We start from the raw sequence: 16,451 nt of genomic DNA, 5'->3' as shown, positions 1-16,451 counted from the left end.
ACATAAATTTAATTCAAATAAACAAAAGTGTAAACAATAAAGAAACAACAGACAAATTTTTATTATGACATTTCTCCATTGTCTGAACAACGTTGACAGCAAAACAACTATGGGAGGGAGCGGAAGAGAATGGGGCGCATAAACAAATTACTTCAATTGGCACGGCATGTAGGCCGGCCAAAACACGCCAAACAGAGTTTCACCTAAAAACAGCAACAACAACTAAAAATGTCAAAGTTCACTTAAAAAATAAAATAAAAAACATTTTTATTCACCGAATAAATCGCATGGACACCAATATTGTGCGGACATGCCCCCATGCAATGAGTGCCTTGCATGCCTAACGTCTTTGGTAGATAGTAAATTTGTTCATATCTCAATATATTTATCTGTGATTGTTGGGAACTGCAAAAAAACTGAACGTAAAACACTTTACTTTTATTTATTGCCCGCCAATAACATAGACAAATGAAAATATAGACAACGAAAAGTTAGTTTTGTCTTTTTTTCCAGATGGCTCTCATCATGTTTTGCATAGTCAACATGCTGATTTACGCGTTCAAGCCACTCGACTTCGAAAACACATTTTATCGTTTTTCAAGAATTTCACAGGAATATTCCCATATTTTTCGATGTCATCACGTACTTTTCACATTTCTTTTATTATGAAATAATTTTTAGCTGACAAATATCCTACAGTTTTTGTTATTTTTAACATTTTTGAATTGAGTGACTTCAAAATTCCCACTCAAACCCCTGAAACGATATGAACGACATCTGCTGATCCGATTTTTTTCGAAGATGAACGGTGAGAGCATTTCGTTGTCTATATTTTCATTTGTCTATGCCAATAATTCGCAATAAAATGAGCGAACGAGAGAGAAAGAGAGGAGAGAATGGCGTCAATTCTTGTTTGTAATTCTTGGCAACAAAAAACATGTGCGCAATTACTCAGAGCGCCGCAGCAGCGAGAGAAATATATATTTTGCAGAGATACATATTTATAGCATGCGAGAAAAAATATCGCAATGTAACCGGCACATCCACAATATGGAGACGCAAAGTAAAGACAAAAAATAAAAAAATGCTCTCCACAAAGAGGAAGAAAATCAAAAACACAACACGAAAAATAACAACAGCCAGACGAGAAAATTTGAAGCATTTTTTTTATCAAACTAAAGAAATGTTGAAAATGGCTTGGTATAAGGATCAACTTTAACTCGGCAAAAATCATGAGCAGAATATGTGGTGTGTAGGTATGTGTAATTTAATAATTGTTGGAAATCGCTTTTAGAATATATATTCACATGTCCAACCAGTAATTGAAATCCATGAGTCGTAGACAGTGAATGCAACACAATCGATTATTGCTTTAATCTTTAATTTGTCTAAATTTACACTAGGCCATTATAGTTGCCGCAATTGTCAATATTTGGGTACGAGAGATTTTTTAATTGGTGAAGGGTCTTCATTTTCCTTACCTCTCATCATACCCCAAAAAATTAATATTGCAGCAATTGTTATTATTTATGTTATCTGGGGTTATAGTCTGATTGAGCGGCAATTATTCGAATAGTATCATATCGGATTGACGCCCATTTTAGGTAATTTGGTATATACAGTATTTTAAATGAGAGTGCCAGGAAGATATCCGAAATGTTGGAATCGCCATAAGCCAAATTTCATATAGGACAAAGTCTACATTAAGTTTGAAGATGGTTAATGTTGGTCCATCCTTCCTTATATCTCTCAATCAAAAATAATACTTCTTCGAATTAACAGCATTTCACGATATTTATAGTCACTTGAACATTTTTTAGAGCTAGCATGCAGGTCAAGCTTTAAGTCAAAGATCAAAATTTCCAAAAAAAAATGGTAAAAGATTATTATTGTAAAATTTGTAGTACAATTAGATTAGGTTTTTCACAATTTGGTTCTTCTGACACCTCTCCCCAAAGTTATAAGATCTTATCAAGTATTAAATTGAGAAATGTTTCATTCAATTTTTATGTCAAAATTAAATCAAATGCTAGAATGAGATATACAAGCACATCCTTCGGAAGATTTCCCACAAAATGCAGAAATGTTTATAACCTATAGGTCATATAAAGTCAAGAGAATGCCTTTTTGACCCTTTGTGGAGGAGGTACCAGAAGGAGTGGAGCCATATATCTTCACACCAGACCATGTGTCAACAAAAATATTGTGATGTATGTAATTCTAAGACAGTAATAATTATTCAAAATTTTGACTCGCCTTAAGGGAGGTACTGAATAGAGTTGACCGATATTGTCCATTTACGCCCCTGACATAGCACTGATGAAAATATTAGGATTTGCAAAGTTTGAGCGAAATCGGATAATCTTTTCTTGTTCTTTGCAGTAAATTATTTTCTTTGAAAATGTTGACATTTTGTTGGGTAGGTACCAGAAGGAGTGGACCGATACTGCACATCTCCGAACTCGATCTATGTTTGACAATAATATTACGATGTACGAAGTTTGGATCAAATCGGATACTCCCTTCGAGAGTTATCGTGGGCACTAGTCAGACAGACAGACGGACATCGTTAGGTCGACTCCAGATATCCTGAAACGGATTTGGTCCAAAGAGAAATAGGGTCTAAAACCGTTATTTCAATGAGGCACGTTTTGGACGTATCAAATGATATATACCCCCTGTAGCCACATGGCTGAGGGTATAAAAAACACAAAATTCCGAAAAATGGAAAAAATTTAAATAATTTAATGTTTGACGATAATTTTATGCAAATATTAATCGTGACTGCCCTAGACGGCCAATTGAAAGGTTACGAAATTTCTCGATATTTTGCACTTTAAGTCTCGAATACAGTTCCCTATTTGGATATCAAAGCATTTCCGAAAGGTTGGACTAATTGAATATTCTTGGACCTCCCGGATAAAGGGCCAAAATTCTCTTCATTTTGGTTTTTGGTCCATTTGGCACCACAAATCCTAAAAACCACAAATGTACGAGACTGTAGACAAATCTTATGTAGCTCAAATCAATCTGTTTTGTGACCGTATCATAAGCTGAAAGTAATAAACTGTATTGAAGCCGAGTTCAAAAGCCCAAGTAATATAAGGTCTGACTTTCGATTGTTTCAAAAAAGCAACTTGTCAAATATTGGAAATTAGCGATTCGCATATTTGATCTTTGGAAATGATCTGCATGGACGCCTTAATGCAGTGGATGTAATACTCAGAAAATGTGCTTTCTCTTTGAGTAGATGTTTTTTTTTTTTTTTTTTGTAATTTTCTGCCCTCAAAAATGATATTTGGCAAGCCAGGTATAAAAAAATCTGACTTTGAACATTACAAAAAAATTTTCTGAAATTTTATACAAAAACACATTATTAACAACAATGTAAGATCAGTATGAACTAATAATGTCCCGCATTTTTCAGTATGAGAGTTAACTATAGTTTATTTTATTTATGAACAAATAAATATTGGCGACATTGGATGGTCACAGTTGCTATGAATATTTTCTATGAGTAACACCTTCAATGTTTTGACTTTTTAAGAAAACAACATTTTCATTTATGTTCAGAGCAAATAAAAAGCAGACACACACACACTTTGAGACTAAAAACAACAACTTTTGCTACAATAAAAATAACTTGATTGATCATGGAGCCGTAGTTGTAGCAAAACATTCTCCCCAAAAGTTCAATAGAGTCAACAATAATTAACCGTTATTAGAGTTAATTATGAAAAAATAAAACTTCCGGCTACTGAAAACTGATCGACATACATGTATGTGTGAGTGTGTCTGTAAGTACAAGTGCGCACAATTCCATTCTCCCAGATACGCGACACAAATGGGACCTTTATAAAAAGGCGAAACAAATTATAGATAGACAGCTACATGACGAACAGCCCAACTGACAAATTACGGTGTCACAAAAGTCAACAAAAAAATAATGAGCTCAATAAAATAAAGAAACAACAATTTTTGTAGTAAAATTATCATTACAAAAACAAAACAGCAGACAATTAAATGATTTTTAAGCCGACTCCAAAAAAGGCCATAGCACGAAAAAAAAAAAAAACAAAATATGCTCAGACAAAAAACTGTGTGGTAGATAAGAAATAGAAATGTTAGGGCACAGTGCTGCGAGAAAGAAAAAACTTTAACCAAAAAAGAAATGTGAATTAAAATAAGCCAAAAAGTATCAGTCGGTTTTTCCGACAGGTGTATAACCTAAAAAAATGTTCGATTATTTAAATATATTTCGACTTCTGTTATGAATATTCAAACTTGTTGACCATCTATGAAGTAAGTTCCAAACCAATGGGCCAATATTGTCCATTTCGTATGGGACCTAAATAAATATGATATAAATATTGCGACGTGCCAGGTTTGGACTTTACTTCCTGCAATTTTTGTGAGATCTGTGATAATTTTTAGAAAATGTTAAATGTGCTTGATGTCCCAGAACTAGACGACCGAGGTATTCCATTGTCATACTTCATCTAACACAGATAAGAGTATTGGTATGGGCAAAATTACAAGAAAATCGAACATTTGTATCCAATTTTAACCGAAATCATAAGTTCCGTATTCATCTCAGGTTTCTTGTTGAGAGAAATATGTAGATACCGCAAGTTGTAAAGAATCTACGATTTTTTTCTTCGCAAGTTATGACAGATAAAATTATTGAAAATTGTGACCCTTTTGGGTTAAAGTATCAGAAGGGTTTCGCAGGTATTTATCATCTTTAGGACAGATCTTGTGTTTGCAAAAATGTTTGTAGTTGTGAAATTTGGGGAGAGTTGGATGTTTTTTTCGCTTCTCCTTGAGCGGTTTGTTTTTCAAAATCTTGAACCATATGTGGGGGAGGTACCAGAAGGAGTGGACCGATATATCCCACCTTCACAGCAGATTTTGTTTTAGTAATGAAATGTGTGAAATATGAAGATAAACGGATGCTTATTTTGGGTTTTATGATCGTTTTGGTTATTCAAACCTTTGAACCTTTGTGAGGGAGGAACCAGAAGATATAGTCCTATCTCTACCATATTTATAACAAATCATGTGTTGATAGAAATATTGGGATGTGTCACGTCTGAATGGAATCGGATATTAATTTCGCATTTTATGAGGTTCATGGATATTCAAAATGTTGACCCTTTGTGGGGGAGGTACCAGAAGTAGTGGTCCGATATATTTCATCTTCGCACCAGATCTTCACATTTTATAAAGTGTACTTTTTTATGCTTTGTGGGGAAGGTACTAGAAGGAGTGAACCGATATTGTCCATTTTTGCACCTGACCAAGCACTGATGCAAATATTAGGATTTGCAAAATGGGACCAAAATCGGATTATTCTTTCTCATTCTGTGCAATAAAATATTTTTTTTTTTCAAAAATTTAGTCATTTTGTTGAGGAGGTATCAGATTTTGCCGATCGCCGAAGTCGATCTAAGTTTAGCAATAATATTACGAAGCTTAGCGCCATTTTTACGTACTTCTTTACTGGCGATTCGGAACAAGAATTGTAATCAATTAGAACATAAAACACGTTAAGATTTTAAAATTCCGCGCATACATTTTTGATAGGCAATAAAGACAGAAAAAATACACTGTGGGTTCTTTTGTGATAGTCTACCAATCTTAATGTGGTTTAAAGTAAAAGTTTACTATTTGCAACATGTGGCGTATTTTTAAAAAAATTATGAATTCGCCACACTGTACCAACACCTGTATTCTCCAAATTTTTCTTTCTGGCGATAAAAATCCAAAACGTTTAAAAATGAAAGTAAATTCATGCCTTTGTTTTAATACACCTAAATGAGCGGAACGTCACATTAAACGACAGCAACAACAACATCCATACCCTGGCAGGCAGACACACAAAATCAACGAAGAATGACGCTGTACCAACAACAACACCACCACTACTAACCAAATAAAATGCTTAAATTAAACACAACTAATTTGAGAAGAAAAAAAAAAACGTTAAAATGAAATTGAAATCTCAAAACTGTAATGCGATGACAACAACAAAAGCGTCATACATGCATGCATTACAACAGATGAACTCATGCATTGTCTGTCAGTCAGTCAGTCAGTTAGCCAGCCAGTCAACAAAACAATTTATTCAAGACGGACGACTAGCTGGGATCTGTGGTATTTTTTCGCTTTGCTGTAGCTTCTCATGAAATTAATTGTCAAATGACACAGTATCATCGTCATCATCGTCACACACACACTCTCATTTTAGGTATTCATTTATACACTTTTTGATGTTTGAAAAAAAAAAAGAAGACGAAACAGTCAACGACTTGGACATTATGAATAACAATATGAAAAAAAATAAAAAAATTGAAAAAAAAAAAAAAAAACAGCAATGTGACGTTTCAAGATTAAGCCACTCAACCAAATAAATGTTATAAACATAAAATGGGATAAATTTCCGATTTATGTCGGAAAATGTGTAGATGCGCATCGGAAGGATATATGGGTGCAAATTAGGAATGTAATCCACAGTTCACATTTTTCAATAAAAGCAAAAAAATGTCGAAAATAGCATCAAATTTTAGAATAAGTTTGGTCACCTTTGGCACGAATTATGACCTTCAAACGGCCAAACCGTTACACTCTTCCCGAATGTTGCACTGCGGTATTTTGGCCACTCGCAGCGAAGCGCTTGCTTGAGGTGCTCGACACTTTGGTATTTTACAGTGCCAACCTTGCTTTCCAAAATACTCCGGACACAATAGTCCAACGGATTAGTATCCGAAGATTTTGGTGACCATTGTGCGCTGGAAATGAAGCAAGGAATCTCATTTTGTAACAATTCTTGGGTGGCGCGTACTGAGTGCAATGGCGCTGAATCCAGTTGGAGTGTCCAAGGTCTGCGGAAAATGTTTGCGTACCCAAGGCTTTAATACACCCTCCAGAATATTTTCGCGATAATATTCGGCATTTATTCTGATGCCATGATGTTAATGCGGCCAGCACCATCACCATGGTCGGCGCTTGAGTTTTGGTGGCCAACCGAAGGTGCACATTTTCAGCTGAAATTTTTGGCAAGTAAACACGATCATTTTGTTTGTTTACAAACTGCTAGACAACGAATGTTTTCTCATCAGAGAAAATCAAATTCGGCAGTTCACCACTCTCGGCCAAGCGAAGCAGCTCTTTAGCTCTTTTGAGTGAGTATATTTTCTTTCTGTGGCGGTGTAAGTTCTTGCACTTTTTGGAATTTAAATGGATTTACCCCGGGCTCATTTTTCAAAATTTGCCGAATGGAATATTGCGATATGTTCAGCTCACGACCAATTTTTCGGCCACTGCGTCGCGGGTTTCGATCAAGTCGCTTCTTTACTTTTCGAACCATTTCTGCTGATGTTGCTGTTTTCTTCCGTCCACTTCCTTGACGTCGGGCTACACTACCAGTGTCACGGAACCGAGCGATGGTATGAGACACAAAAGATTTATTCACATTTAAATGCTGGATAGCCACTTGTGGTTTTCCAGCCAAATATAAAGAAATCACAGTGTCACGCTTGAATTCCATCACGAATAACTTTTTTTCTGGAAAATTCTCACCAAAATACTTTTGTACGCTTCTAAATAATATAATGAGCTGTCACTGGAATAATTTTAACAGCTGTCGGACGAGTAGCTTGGCAGGTTTTTCATCTCACCCTGTATTTACATTACACTAGATATGTTGATTAGCGACACTTAAATAAATATTAAGATAAAAATAAATATTATTTTCTCGATTATCTAAAAGTGTGGAATGCAAATATGAGGAGTGCATTTAGTAGAGCAAATTAAAAAATCAAATAAATAAAACCGAATCTTTGAACAACAACTTCAATTAATTGCAATGAACAACTACGCCGTACTTCGATCCACTTAAAGTTGCTAATACAATTTGGAATTTATTAACTGAAGCTCAAATAAAAATCCAGGGTATTTCGCAATTCCAAGTAAATGATACGAATGGATTCAAAAGTGTTAATAATGTTTATTAATTTTATTATACACAGTATATTATTAGATCTCTATACAAATCCAACTTTCCTTTAGGGCAAATATTTTTTAACAATAATTCATGCATTTTTTTTCGCAGAGAAAGAAAAAATGAAGAAATGTGATTTGTTTTGTAATTGTGGTGAATTTGCATAACATTCAATGAATGAGACATGGCTATGCAAAAAATGTTTGAAAATTTTTCGTTGGAACAAAAAAAAAACAGCAACACACTGGCTATTTGAATATATATTTTTATGGCTTTGTTTTTTTTTTTTATTGTTTCCAAAAAAACAAAAAGCGAGAAAAACGATTTGTAATGCCGGCACTTTGTTGTCAACAGGAATCATCGACCAGGAATGGAGGAAGTAGAGGGCGGAAGCAAACTGATGACTCAATATTGATTTGTTTTGGTTTTGGTTTTAATTTTTTGTATTTGTGTCTCTGTAATGCGTAAAATAAATTCGCAATGACCGTGTTGATTGTCGTCGATAAACAACAACGAAGATAAGACAAATACAGTCACGATAAACTTTCTATAGATGTTGTAAAGAAAAAACAATGTAGATAATAATAAAGATTGTAATGTTTTCATTATCACAGACAAGTTGGACTGGTCATGGTTAACACATACAAGATGTCCTTAATGGAAAAAATAATTTAAAGATAATTCAATTGCAAGGATAATGCAATGAAAAAGACAAAATTAAATAATTAAACAGAAAATAAACAAGTTAAAAGGCGTTTGCTGAAAGAGATATGCATTCAGCCTATGACCATTCACATGACGTTTTTGAATTATTTCCCAAATTCCGAGGCTTTTTCTTATAAATATTCTTAGTAAAAATTAGTTTCTTGTCCAGAAAGGAGGTCTTCAAAAAATGTTTAAGTGAGATTTATATAAAGCCAAGTCTCTCTAAGTCTTTGGATCTCAATTTTATTTAATTATCAAATAAATTTATTCGACGAAAAAGTCTGAATAATCTTTTCATGCGGTCAAAGTTTCGAAAAATGATCCTAATCCGAGACCAATTTTATATATTAAATAATATTTCAAAAATGATTTATGTGAGGAAGTAAGATAATAAGAGAAACTTCACCTTTTATGATTTTTTTAATATTGTCCCCACCTGATCCAATATTAATAAAGATATTTAGAGTATTTTGAGTTTTATTACTATTCAAAAATGTTTACCCCAAGTGGCGGCTGTATCCCAACTGTCCCATATTTAAAGCAATTTTATGATATCAAACATTGGACCAAATTATGAATTTATGGACAATATACCATAAACAGGGTAAAAATATTGATATGTGGGAATTTGTGCAACAAGAAAAGTAAGTACACGGATAATTCGACAAATTATGAAAGTAGATCTAACAAGTAAAAAAACTTTAAGTTCACCCGGGCTGAACTTTCAATACCCTCCACCTTAGGGAACAGGAAACATTTTTATATAAAAGTATCTGAATTCAAGCGTGTTTCACTTTAAACTTCATATGTCAGTAAGACCGTTTGTTTATGCAGTTAAATTCTTCAAAAAAAAAAAAAAACCATAACGTGAGTGAGGCAGTTATATGGGGCCATACCAAAAAGGGAACCGACAGAATATCGGTAGATATCTTTATATGTGCTTTGGAAAACGTGGATCTAAATGTTCAATGTTCTGCCACCGGGCTAGAACCCATTCATTATGAACTGCAAATACCAATTTTTATGAAAATATCGAATATCGGGGGGTACCGTTATATGGGGGCTATACCAAAACGAGGACATTTACATACAATGTTTCGCCACCGGAGCAAGAACCCATCATGACCTATAAATTCCAATTTTTAGTCAAAACCGGGAAAAAAAATGTGGCAAAAATCATCAAAACACGGAATATCGGGAGGTCCCGTGTATGGGGCTATACCAAATTGTTTCGTCACGGGAGCTAGAAAAATTCCAAATTTAGACAAATCCGTGGAAAAATGTGGAGAAAATCATCAAAATACGAATATCGGGAAGTACCGTTATATGGGGCTACACAAAAACGTAGAACTCTGCATACAATGTTCCGCCACCGGAGCTAGATCCGATTATGACCTACAAATACAAATTTTTAGTCAAATCCGTGGAAAAATGTGGAGAAAATCATCAAAATACCGAATATTGGGGAGTACCGTTATATGGCAGCTATACCAAAACGTGGACCGATATATCTCATTTTCAACACCAATCATCCTAGACAAAATACAAATTGTTCTGCCATATTTTGAAGCTCTACGTCAAATAATGTGGGCTCTATCGCGATTTCAACAAACAGGCGGACAGACAGACGTACATCGTTAAATCGACTTGGAATTTTATGCTGATTATGAACATATATACATTATGGGGTCTACCAAGAATATTAAGTGATATTACAAACGGAATGACAACACTCTGACCCTCCTTTTAAAGGTGGAGCGTATAAAAATGTTCACCCTGAAAGAGAGATGTATCTGACTGAGGGAGCCATTATTTCTGATTTTCCCAACCATCCTATATTTGATGCAAACTTTGGATCTAATTATGGGCTTCGTTCGCTTCACATGAGATTATTATGAATTTTGGACTTTTATGGACCATAAATTGCCATAAAGAAAGTAAAAATGTTGATATGTGGATGCGGTAATAATTAATGATTGGACTATATGGGATACCTAATTCGTTTCTGACAAAAATATTTAGGAAAATCGTAGGAAAGTATTTAATCCATTATTTGCGCAGGCATTTGTTTTCAATTTTTTACCTTTAACGGAAATACGTATGACCAGAGCACAGATTTGCTCGTTCTCACTCGGGAGAGAAACTTGCTCGCGAGCGGGATAGCTCGAAGAGTGGGAGTTTTATATGGAATTTACTCTTCACTCTTCTGTTTTGTTTTTTTTTGTGTGGGATATGCCAAGTTTGAACTCTTCAAATGTCCTGATACAAATTTCTACTGCAAAGACAATTGCATTTTTATACCACAACCAAAACCATGTTATTTATTTATTTATTTATTTTTTTTTTGAAAACAAAATTTATAAGACTTTGTCAATTCAACATTTCCTCTTTCACATATCTTAAATAAATTTCTTTAAACTTCTTGTTTTTCCATTTCATTTTTGATATTTGTTATTTTCTTGAGACTTCTCGTGACAAAAACACTGGCACTGCCAATGTGTTTACCACATCGTATATATGACCTTCGTCCCTGTGCCATCGATAATATCTACCAAACATTTTCAGTTTATACTTTAAATCAGCCTATATGGCGAGTAGTTGGCATTTAATGGAAAGTTTTTTTTTCCCTTTTTTTTGCCTCTGAAAATATTTAGTATTCGTTTCCAAAATGACTTTTCATTTTATCCACTTTCATTTATCAATTTTTATGTGGCACCAAAACTCATTTCGATATGAGTCTTCCATGTCAGAGAAAGAAAATATTCTATAATTGCACCATGGGCAAAAATGAAGGAAAAAATCATCGGGGATGAATTGGTCACATATATTATCAGCTAATAGACCTTCAAAGGTGAAAATTAGCTTTCAGAAAAATAATAGATCCGGATCCCAATTTTATGCCAGAAAACATTTAGATTTACCCAAAACCGCACAATCAATTTAATTTATTATAATAAGTTACAAAAATTATGGTATGTAGATTTTTAATAATATATATGTTTTTTGAAGGCAAATCTATTTTCATTTAAGAAAATCCTTCATATAAATAAATAACTATATAGTCCATAATTGTATCATTATTAAATACCCAACAATGTAATTATGGTAAAAATTAGAAAATTTTGCCCCATTGTGCACTGGTGCCATTGGTACTGGGAAATATTATTTTTGCCTACATTTTGCCTCCAGAGACACCACCTTCATCACCAGCGTACTTAGTTGTTATCCACATTTGTTGTTCTTGTTACTACTATTGTCTAATGCGATTTGGTCTAGAGTTTTGCCGAGTTTGCCAACAATTGATTTCGCTTTTATATCTTTTGGCTATGAGCCAATATCGAGTTTGTTAAATATTATATAAAAAAACAAAAAAAACATTATCGTGTGACTGCCACAATTGTGATGTTGTGAAAAAGAGTTAACACAAAAAGGGCCCGTTGAGGTAAACAAAACACAAAAACAAAAAACTGAAAAATCAATAAACGTCTAGTCAAATGCCATTGCAAAAAAGGAACATAAAGTTGTTTTAGCGCCTAAAAGTATGCATCTAGAAATTACCAACTAAACTAAAAGTAGGCCACTTTAAGGTGGCAAATAAGAGTGTTTTCCCCTACAAATGATGATGTTATTTCCTCTCCCAATTACTCTAAAGACCCACTTGACTTGTCATCCTTGACAGTCAAGTGTTAATTAAAACTAGTCGTAGAACATGTTCAGGGCATGACAAAACCTACTCCTCTCCGCGATCTCATGCTGATGCTGTACCTCTCCCCCCATTGCTGTATAGTCTAAAGGAAGAAGATGTCAATGCAAAGTCACACCATTGCAATGGGGAGTCTGGCTGGCGTTGATGCAGCTACATTTCTTCCGTGTCATTATCTTCATTTCCGGTTTCCATGTGAAATGGTTTTAAGCACAAATAATGATGGAGTAACTAGAAGAACAGCAACAATAACAATAGCAACAGCGCCATCGTTGAGTTTAAAATAAGTCCTAGCAGGGGAGGTACTTGCAGCTTAACAGCAGCAGCAGGAGGGTATTTTATTTTCATTTTATGTTAAAGTAGTCGTTCTTTTGCTGCAACCAGGAAATTCTCTTACAGGTGTTTGAGATTTCATTGTTCTCGCCAGAGAGGTGACTCTTTTGTTGTCGATGAGAAGTTTTTTAATTTCCAAAAATTGCTGTACTTATGAGGGGAGCTAAGTACCTTGTTAAAAAAAAAAAACTACATTATGTGGGTGGGTAGGTTATGTGGACTTGTGTTGGCACAAAATGTCTTTGAACCCGAAAATAAGTCTTTAAATATTATACATATTCTCAAAATATGCAACACATTATTTCATGGAGAGGTTGAAAGACTGCTCTTTCAACGCAATAAATCGAACATTGCATGAAGGGATTTTAGATCATTTCGAATTTTATGCATCTCCTACTTACTTATCTGGTACATGCATATATGTAAAATTCATAGGTTCTGCATATGCAACAACTATGTTTTTCATATGCTAAATTAATAGATAAATTTAACACATATTTGAACATTTATCCTTAAATTTGCCCGAATTATGGTAATTGTGCATTTTATGTACCCTCTAATTCGATCGGGGTCAAATGTGGACACTTTGTCAATTTTTCGATCACTCACATAAAATGTGAAAATCACTCGAGATTTGAATATGAAAAAATATTTATGGAATTGAATTACGCAAAAATGCAAGTGTCTAACACTGAGGAACGTTTTCACCGTACCTGAAACCTGAAAAAATTACAGAGTGGCCAAGCTAATAAGCCCATTTGTCTTTGGACCCCTACCACCTCATTCGATGCAAGGATAATTCCAACCTCTAATCACAAAGTCGAATTTTCGATTTTTGGTCAGTGTAAAATTCTAAGACGATTTAGACCTGTCCGTCATCCGTCCGTCTGTTGTACTCACGCTAGAGTCAAAACGAATAAAGATAGAAAGCTAAAGTTTTGCACAGATCAGTCTTATGTTTGCAGGCAGGTCAAGTTCGAAGCTAGGCTTTATCATGTAGCATGATGGTAGCTAAATGTTTCAATAAAATTGTCTGAAATTCCACAAAAGGAGCACTTTACCCCTGGAAAAGCATTGTCGATATAGGTCCACGATATCGTAACGACACCACCCTATATTCGGTATTTTGATGATTTTAGTAAAATTTTAAATGGAATAGTCAAAAATCCATACTAGAGGTTCTATGTAAGAATTTTACCCCCTGGAAGAGAAATGTCTATATGGGTCCACGATATCGTATAGTCCACATACAACGGTACTCCCCCCCCCCTATTATTCGATATTTTGACGATTTTAGGGACATTCTTCACCGGAGATGTTTCAAATTTCAACCTATGACAAAAAATTGCTCAAGCAGGCCCACGTCTTCGAATAACCTCCATATAACGGTACCTCCTAACATTCGGTATTTTGATCATTTTTGCGACATTATTCACCGGAATCGTTTCAAATTTTGTATTTAGAGTTCGAAATGGGAACTACATTATATGCCATAGAATTGTCTATATGCCAGAAAATTGTCTATGCAGGTCCAGGTCTTCGTATGGGCCTCATATATCAGTACCTACCTATATTCCGTATTTTGATGATTAAGCGAAATTATTCACCAAAATTGTTTGAAATTTTGTATTTGAAGTTCCTAATAGGTACTCAGTCTGTGACAGAATATTGTGTAAGCAGGTCCTGATCTTCGTATAGCCCCGATATAACGGTACCGAACATTATTCACCGGATTTTTTTCAAGTTTCGTATTTGAATATTGTAATGGCTTACGACAAAAGTTGCATATGCAGATCCACTTCTTCGTATAGACACCAATTAACAGAATTTTTAAAGGACTTTATTTTTGTGAAAATTTCCAAATTTGTTCTTTTTTTTATGCTGTTTTTTTTTAATTGTTTGGTTTGACAATGTCTCAAATCAATCCACTTTAGAGTAAAATATTTACATACCAATAATAGTCTTCATTTAAAAGTAGGTTGTCTTACCTAAAAAAAATAAAAGATAAAAATCCAATTAATATTGTACAGCTAATAAAAATGTTTTGTTAAATTCAAAGATTAGATGAAAGATCTAGAACATCGATAAATAAATGTAACTACAGCCAACAGTGGGAATATAATAAGGAGAATAAAAAATCGGGCGTTCATTGACTTACATCACTTTATCAAGATGAGAGATTTTAGAACGTCATCAATTTAACACAGCCAACATAACAAACTTTTATTTGAAAAACAGAAAAAAAACACCAATCAAAACCAATGCCTTTTGAATAAACATGTTGTTGTTGTTGAGTGAATGCATGGATAGATGGATGGACAAACGGATGAATGCAAAGCAAAGCAAATATTGCAACAATTGCTGTTACAATGAATCGAATGAATGACTGTATGGATTGTATCTTTTGATCGTTGCCTATTGAGTGGTGGAGCGAGAGAGCGCGGATTGCGGGGAGTGGTAACAAAGGAGTTCCTTTGCTGTTGCATTTGTGTTATACATTCACTGAATACAATTGCACCAGAAATTATTTAATATTTTTTCTCTTTTATTTTATTGGCTTTTTTTTGCAATTTATTAATGCGTATGCGTCTGGTACCAGCAGTCAGTATACTGTTATCGACAACAGCAACAACAAAAAAAGGCAGCAAAAGGCAAAAAAGTACCATCCATCTGATTGCATATTCTTTCCATTGTAGTATTGTACAATTTTTATTTTCAGCCATTCATTCATATTTCATGCCTGGTCTATTTCTATGCACGATTATGCGGAAAGTGGCCATTGGAACCAGAGGACTTGTTATCTGTTCCATAATTGCCAATATAATGAAAAGGCCTACATTGGAGTAGATTTTCATTAGATAATTCAAATTACCGCTACTGACACTTGGTGAGTGGGAAAAGTAAGGAAACTAAAAATCCAAGCCTCTTCACAACCTCATACCAACAGACTGGCAATTTTTATTTCTAATATAAATCTGTAATGAGTTTTTTACAGGTTACCGATCAATAGGGACATCAATAAAACTACCATCCGATCACTTGCTAATAAAACATTGATATTTGCAATACTTTTAATGACACCACCAATGGACATTAGTGGCCTTGGCTATTGGTTCCCGCCTAGTGCCATGTTCTCCCGGGTATTTCTTCAATTATGTTGGCGAGCATTGTTGCGTTTTAATTATTATTATTTATTTTTGTGTATTAGTTTTATTATAACTGGTGTTGTTGTTGCTGCTGCTGTTGTTATTTTCACTTACTAATATTTTATGCATGGCGTTAAAAATAAATAATTGCGTAAATATATTTTTAGCGAAGAAATAAAACGATACATTTCAACAACAACAAAATGTGAATTGGGATTGCAATCGAAACCAAACGAAAATTCATGTGATAGCCCCTCTTAGCTGTGGTTAACAACTACCATTAAACGGTAGGAATCGATAAATTGAAATGCTTCAACTTTAAATGTTATTTTATAATCGCAATAAAATGTTTATTGGCTTTTTATTTGAAACACCGATATTTGTCTTCTCCAAAGTTTCATTTTTTAAAAAAAGAGAGTCAAAGTGAGTATCGTTTTAAAAGTATTTTTTTTTCATTCGACGCTTAAACAAAACAAACCATTTCACCATGAATTAAATCTGCACATGGTTTCAAGTGTCATTCTTCATTTAAAATTTATGAAATTTGAACATTCCCCTTCTT

General features: G+C 34.1%; 2 protein-coding genes across 6 annotated transcripts in view; one reads left to right on the top strand and one right to left on the bottom strand.

Annotated features, from left to right (window-relative positions):
- LOC101891444 (phosphatase and actin regulator 4) overlaps positions 1 to 16,451 on the bottom strand; it is a 408,780-nt gene that overhangs the window by 257,374 nt on the left and 134,955 nt on the right. The window lies entirely within an intron of this gene.
- The window catches only part of LOC101900439 (cuticle protein 16.5), a 75,832-nt gene continuing 71,540 nt past the window's right edge, over positions 12,160 to 16,451 (top strand). Inside the window, exon 1 of the mRNA XM_059119741.1 lies at positions 12,160 to 12,164. The gene's annotated coding sequence lies outside the window, so the exon portion shown is untranslated. The remainder of the gene's footprint in view (positions 12,165 to 16,451) is intronic.

This window comes from Musca domestica, unplaced genomic scaffold (assembly GCF_030504385.1).
Source record: "Musca domestica strain aabys unplaced genomic scaffold, Musca_domestica.polishedcontigs.V.1.1 15, whole genome shotgun sequence".
Taxonomy (NCBI): domain Eukaryota; kingdom Metazoa; phylum Arthropoda; class Insecta; order Diptera; family Muscidae; genus Musca; species Musca domestica.
This window is presented reverse-complemented; position numbering and strand designations above follow the sequence as displayed.